We start from the raw sequence: 7,691 nt of genomic DNA on the forward strand, positions 1-7,691 counted from the left end.
CGAAATAACAACAGCTGTGTTTCCTTCATGGATTCACTCCATGTAGTTTTGTAGTTCTGTTTTTTTTTTAAGCGAGTAGAGCTGAACAAAAATTAGGATAAACGAAGTACATTAGGCGAGCGCCCCATCTCCTTGTTCTGGTTTTCTCGCTTCGTATGTGTCGCTCGAAGCTCCATTATGTGATTATATTATCTCAGGGCTAGTTGGTGTTTAACGATTTCAAAATGTAGAAGAGCACTGGCTAACACGAAAACGTATACGACGAAAGAAAGGACGAGGACTGACAAGGTCAAGTGCGCGACCTCTGTCAGTATTTATCTTCTTTTTCGTAGCACGTTTTCCTGGTGCGGTGCTTTTGAAGAGCACTGCATTTCAAAATATTCGGCAAGTTAGAACAAATACCCCCCCCCCCCCCCCAACGTTTCTTGAAGCGATATTTCTCAGGTTTATTTCTCAAGCTCTGTGCAGCAAAGCCAAAGCTACGCCGTCTATCGATGTGATCCCACCTTCCGAGCAGGGGACAGATGCGTCCATTCAAGGCCCCAACACCTATTGTCTATTTCTTTCAGCCAGCTTCCTTAGAACATCACGGCACGGCGGCTTTGTTGAGAGCCCTTAGCATCCACCCTTCTTCTGCAACTTCTGAAATGAACTGTAGTCGAGTGGTCAGATGTTATCCGCCCCATGGATGCCGAGGAAATTACGAAAATTCCAACGAAAATTTTATAAATCGTATAAAAATTGCTTGAAGAGACCTACCCCGTCGGACCGGCAAGTATCAAGTCCACGCTAATCTTTTCAGGAAATACACGTTTGCTTCATTCATTCCGTACAATCTTTTGATTGAGTACGCGGAGGCAAAACCGTGGATTAATAAAAAGTATGGTTGTACGAATAGCGACTTTCGGTATTAAAGCGAATACGAGGCGAATAATGATTTTGTACGAATTTTTGCTAATCAAAGCGAGTATTTTCGAGCCAAAGCAAATATTAAACGATTTACTATATAAAAAAAGTTATATTCGAATTTCTCAAGCATGCTTCATAGGTAGCCTAAAGAAAAATAAAAGGGTCATGGAAATGGCTCGCAAAATTTTTCGGTGGCGTAACACAAGCATATACAAAAGCTATGCCACTGCTTTTAGCTTTATTGATGATATGCTACATTTCGCATGAGAGCAAGTTTCATCTCATGTCCTCCACTCTTTCAGTATTAGCATAATAAGGGCGTATATATTCAGACAATTTGCTATAAACATGCTTCTCCTTATAAAAAATGCGCCCATGCACTCCGTACAGGTGGTTAAAGGGACACAAGGCAACCACCAAGTTGGTTTCAAACGAAAGCCCGACCTTGCCATACCAATTTTGGTGTTTATTTGTTGCCGAAAAATGCCTTTATTGCCGAGAAATCGCTAATAAAATGCTGATCAAACGTGACGAACAGCGACTGCAGCCACCGTTTGCGTTACGATAAACCGGAAGCAAGCGAGGCAGCTGTGATGTATAGCGGCATAAAAGCAACCGAATACAACGCTACCGCGTACCGAGCCGGTTGGTCAGTTTCGGTCATATCAGTCGTGCTTTCCTGAACTACCACGTCCTTTGCAGATCCGGGCCACTAAGCAAAATGTTCCTTCATGGGACCCGGGATCAGTATTGACGCTCTCTTAAAGAAGAAAAACGTGTTGTCCTTTTGAGGCCCAGCGAATGTTGGCGCGAATCAACCGCTCGTGCGTAGCTCACACACTTCCTCGAAAAGCGGTACCGTCACCCAGAGAGAGAGAGAGAGAGAGAGAGAACTTTATTTACAGCTGAAGTGAGGTTGGTACATCCGGCCGTCTTCGCCCTTTGCACTAGCAAAGGCTGCGTTTCAGGACAGGAGCTGGCCAGCGTACTCTCCTACTGCTCGCGTGACGGGTTGGGGATGGGGGGAAGATCTGGGTTCAGTCGACATTCCTATACCATATGGTAGAGCGTGATTGGGGCTTGTATAGGGGATCATAAAGAGTAGGATGGATGGCGCGTAATCGTGTTGGGTGTGGGTAGGTATTAGTCTGTAGTTGTCTCAGGATGACTTCCTATTCTTTAGGGGCCTGATCAGTGACCGGTGGGTACAGTTGTCTTGCTAGCCGGTAATGTTGAATGCCAGGTTGCCAGTTGTTGCCAGGTCCGCTCCGACTCTTCTTGCGGTGCCCGTTGGGCGAGTTCTCGGGCCACGAAGGATATATAGCCCAGGGCTATAGCCTTCTTTTCAGCCTGCTGGGTATTTGATGACCGAAGCGTCAGACATGAAATAAGGTCGGTTCCGGAGGTAATGTCCGCCGATCTTACCCCGTATCTCGCGTATTCCGCCGCGTCTACGACGTGGTCTTGGCCTCCATACTGTTTATCTAACGTAGTAGCTCTTGCTAAGCGTCTTACCTCATGATGTTGAGGGGACATATTCCGGGGTATAGGTCGGGCAAGAATTCTGGTCCTTATATCAGGCAGGATATCCACGGCGTTTTCTGTGATGTACGGCGCTGTGTACCCAAGCTAAGCTAGCGCTTCACTTCCAGTAAGGCTTGCTCCGAGTCTTACTTTCTGCGCCGTTATGTGGGCATCTATGTGTTCTTCCATGGTGTTGTGCAGTCCCAAACCCGTGAGGCGAACCGTATACAGGTGCTGAAGTGTCAGGGCTTGTTTGTATGCCTTTCTAAGTGCGCCTGGCTTTTCACTCTCCGATTCCCTCAGAACCGCATAAGGAGCCACGTAAACGATTCTGGAGACGACGAAGGCCTGCACAAGACGGACCATGTCGTTTTATTTTAACCCATCGCTCCTGTTTGCTATCCTACGCAGCATCCGAACAATTTCAACCGTGGTTTCTTGAAGCCTGTTGAGGAGCAGGGTTTTTCTGCAGTTATTAGATAAGTTATTCCTAATACCATGATTGAGGATGTCGGTTTGATGAGTATACCGTCAAGCCATATTTTCATGTCATCTGGAGCGTCCCGGCGGAATTTTTGTACTATGATGAGTTCTGTCTTTTGCGGTGCACAAGCTAAACTACATCGACTGGCATGGGTGCGGGAGGCTGCCGTTTGTAGGCTGTCCTGCATGACGCCAGGAGAACCCTTGGCAATCCAGATCGTTATACCGTCCGCATACAGAGTGTGCTTAATGTTGGGGATTTTGTCTAATTGTCTGGGAAGGCCTATCATAGCTATGTTGAAAAGTAGGGGCGATAGCACTAGCTGCCCCTTGTGGTGTACCACGACGGCCGCATTGTATGGGAGGAGACTCGATGTCGCCAATTTTAATGATGGCAATTATATATCTGACAGAAAATTCTTGACGTAGGAGTACGTTTTTACACCACAATCCAGGGTACCAAGATCTGTAAGGATTGCTTCGGGTGTTACATTATCGAACGCACCCTTCAAGTCTAAAGCCAGGATCGCTTTAGGGGTGTTGCGACTGGCTGCCTCAAATACGTCTTTCTTCAGCTGAAGTAGTACGTCCTGAGCTGAGAGGAGCGGGCGGAACCCGAACATCGAGTGAGGCATTTGGTCCGTCGTTTCAAGAAACCTTTGTAGACGGTTAAGCTAAGGCTCCTAAAATTACTAAGGTAGTTACAACTGCTCCCTCCTTCTCCGCCGCTCTCCTCTTTTTTTCTTTCCCCTCACCCACGGCGCTGTTTTTGTTGACCTCTTCAGAGCAGACGCCCTCGCAACGCTACGGGCCGCTCGCTGCAGTTTTTCTTGCAGTTTGCTCTAGTTTTTGCGCCCAATCGCTGTTTAGTGGCATTTATAAGATTTCTAAAGTCTCGTTTTACCAACATGCACTAAGTGAGGCTGTTTTGTTTTATATTTTTGTCTGCAACGGGATATTTGTGCGGGGTAGATGCCGCATCGCGCATACGCACAGCGCGGTGTTTGTTTAGGTGAGCGGCAAAAGCGGCTCGCTGCAGCATCTCAAGATAGTTCGTGAACGCGAAAGGATCGAACGTGAGCAATTTACAATTTACTCTGTTACGGTAATTCGATTCTTGCATTCGCGTGATTGGGTTGTAGTCGTGCAATCACTGCACAGAGGGACTGCGCATGGCTTGCGGCAATATACAGAACGCGTCATTCGCAAATGTCGTAGTTCGAGCGCTGCGCTGGCTTCCTTGCGTTCGCGTTTCTTACGCTGGTTGTGAATCATTAGCGGCGCTCAGTCTGCGCCCGCTTTTACTACCGACATACATCCAACCTTAATTCCGTGCAGTTTCGAGCGCTTTGCCGTTTTTGGGTGTGTATGTTGTTTTACTTGGAAGCTGAAGGCCCACCAAAGAGGCAAATGCTGCGGTGACATCTACGGCTGATTGCAGGGGACTCGCTTGAGTTTCCAGGTCATGGTGAGAGCTCCACACGGTGATGTCATCGGCGTAAATGAGAAATTTAACATCCGGTACATCATGAAGGCGCCATGCCAGTAGAATCAAGGCCATATTAAAAAAAGTCGGAGCCAATACCGATCGTTGAAGCACAACACGTACAGGAACATAGGACCCAACAGCTTGTCCGTGAAGGCGTATGGCAAATGTCCTGTCTTGAAGGAATGACTGGACGAACTGCCGTACCAGCATGGGAAGGTGGAGCATATCAGTTGAGTCCAGGATAGCAACATGACTGATGTTCCCATACGCTTTTTGGATGTCCATTGCTAGGATGGTCCGAACACGATGACTGCGGATTGACGACAATGTTGATGCTGCTAAAACGCTAAGCCCGTTCTCCGTGCCAAGTGATGGGCGAAAGCCGATTTGCGCGGGGTGGTAATACCCATGCTGTTCAAGCAACCACGACAAGCGAGTGACTAGCATTTTCTTCACAAGCTTGCAAACCGTCGCCATGATATTGGCCGAACGTTTTCTAGTACTATCACTGGCTTGCCAGGTTTTGGTATAGGAACGACATGCGCTGCTTTCCAGATACCACGAACAACTCCACTAAGCCATACCTCGTTGACTGAATCGAGGAGCTGAGCGAGCACATCATTGCTTAAATTCTTGAAGGGTTCGTAAGAAATAGCGTCTGGACCAGGCGCAGTTTTTCGCTTAGCACAGTCTATTGCCGAAACCAATTCTGCCATCGTAAAAGCTGTGCCAATACCTTCGATGCCAGAAGGCAGTGGAGGCTTGTCCACATGTGCTGGGAGGAATCTTGGGCAAGGCAGTTTTCCTTGCACAAAACTGCCCGCGAAGAGATATCGAACAGGTCCGCGAAGAGATTTCGGACAGGTGTCGCATCATAACGGAAAAAACGCTCTGGCCGCTTCCTTGGCGAAATCTTCGAGACATAGCCTAGCGGCAAAGCAAACATGGGCAGCCGGATCCGGAGGTCGCCGTCCACGTTCCGTCGCCAGGAGTGTTCGTCAGATACAGGCATCCGAGGTCTTCGAGGAAAACCCCTCACTGACGGCGCGGTAGGTCCTTTTCGTATCGGCGTGCCTTTGCTGTTATTAGTAACTGCAAGCGCGCGCGGGCCTGTGGGGAAGCAGGGTCACGAGAGGCTGCAAGATCTGCTTGCCTGCAAGCAGCCCACAGATGAAGGAGGCCGTTATCCGGCGCAAGCCTATTTACGTTTACCCATGTGGTAGTAGTGGCACCATTGAGCGCACTTCGTTTCCTGTCGACAAGGCCTGTTGCCGCCTCCACAGACGGGGCAGCCAGCCTAGACCGGAAACTGTCCCAACTCACGACACAGCACTCGCGACGGAGCCGGCAGGCCCGCGACGAGCGTAGTCCTAAGATGATAAGCTGGGTAATCACTCCCCGAGCAATCGGGCTCCAGGTGCCATAAAGGAGTGCCTGGCCCCAACCACCAAGTGAGGTTCGATGCATAAGACACCCCGCGAGAATGCGCAGCGACGCGCGCGGAGCAGGTTATTTGTTTCTCGAGGTTAAGAAGCTACGTAACACTGTCGAGTTCTTGGCCTTACATGCCTGACAACATATCAGTGTGAAGTAACACTAACAAATTTCCCTGGTAGGGAATTATGTGTGGCCATTACACAGTACGAAGATAGAAGAAAAAACGGAAAGCGTGGTGCAAGTGATTACAGATGGTAGTACGATGGCGAATAGCGTGCGAGTTGTATGGGTGCGGTCGTTATGGCTGCATAGTTTGAATATTATTACTAAACACTTTGAAGGTCTCATGTGATATCCCTTATTATCAACGCCTATACTCGATAGTAAATCACTGTGCACCCGTAAGATTATATGCGGCTTACCCAGATCGCAAGTTTTTCATCTGATGTCGTCTTGTTGTATCGTGTAGAAATAATTCATGCGTGCAGAAGAACTATTTGCATGTGCATTTCATTCCATGTAAAACTATTCTGCCAGCGCAGTTTTCAAAACTGCCAATTTTTGTGCTAAATTCTACTGGAACTTGCCACGCCAAGTGTAAAAAGGGCATTGGTGCTTGTGCACCTAATTATTCACACTGCCCGTCCAGAATTCCGCGTGCAGTGTTTGCTTAGGAGACATTCCTGAAACAGTTATTAAGGCGAAACCTTATCGAACACAAAAAGTGACGGTCGTTGTAACATGCATCGTCCCAATATGGCCAATGCTGGTGCAAGGCATTCTATTAGACAAGGTGGTGTTGGACAATTAATGCCCGGTGCTCGTGCTATTCGCAAAGTGGTCACCACCAAAGTTGTACGCCGTTCAAAACATGATGTGGGCCTCGTGCCTGCACGTGAGTGGAACAGCAGGTGCACGCCAACCACGGAGAGCCCTGATTCTGAGAAAGCTGTAGCGTTAAGAGCGGCCAGGTTGCCTGTTGAAGTAAATTTGTGGCAAAAGACAAAGAAATGGAACGGAAAGAAGGGACACAAACACAGCTAGTCTGATAATTGCTAGGCTTTCGCCGCTAAAGCACATCAACACAATTAAGTGTACGAGGAATTTTACAGTGAAGCTGCTTTCCTCACCCCCCCCCCCCCCTGCATGCAGTGGCGTAGCTAGGAATATTTTTCGGGGGGTGTTATACCCCGCCGGTGAAAAAAATTAGGAGAGGTAGTCTGCGCCCCCAAACAATACCTTATTTTCGTTTTCTTATGTTATTATCGTTTTTACATTTAAATTTACAAATGAAGTGTGTAAAAAGCATGGGGGTAAAAAGGCGAAAGGAGGGGGGATGCGACACATAAAATTTTGGGGTGTGTCCTGACACCGAAACACCCCCGCCCGCTGGCTACGCCTTTGCCTGTATGCATTTCTCGAGTGTGTTACCAAAGGGTAAGGACAGAACGAACAGAACGAGACTACGCGCAAAGAGCAAGGAAGGGGGAGGGTGCGGTTGCAGAGGAGGGATAGGAGGGGGTGTGGCGGTGGTGCTGCATTAGATGCGCGGAGTGGTGGAGAGGGCACGACGCAGCATCAGCGGAAACACGGAGGAAGGGGGAGATGATGTGGCGTCGAATGCGACACAGCTGCTCCCACCACCAATCACGCGGACAGTGCCAGCTGGCAGACGCAGCCGTTTCCTGCGCTCCTTTGGTTTGCGCCCGCGTCATTCGTTTAGTTTCGTAAATGTGTGACACCCAATAACACCAAAACAGCTTCGCGGTGTAATCCACCACCGCTTGAACGGTTCGGACAACCGTTTTTTATTTCTTGTGCTCAAATATAATTTCTGCGAAGGTGCCCC

The sequence above is a fragment of the Haemaphysalis longicornis genome, unplaced genomic scaffold (genome assembly GCF_048455015.1).
Source record: "Haemaphysalis longicornis isolate Haplotype H1 unplaced genomic scaffold, Haemaphysalis longicornis Haplotype H1 scaffold_1, whole genome shotgun sequence".
NCBI classification, from domain to species: domain Eukaryota; kingdom Metazoa; phylum Arthropoda; class Arachnida; order Ixodida; family Ixodidae; genus Haemaphysalis; species Haemaphysalis longicornis.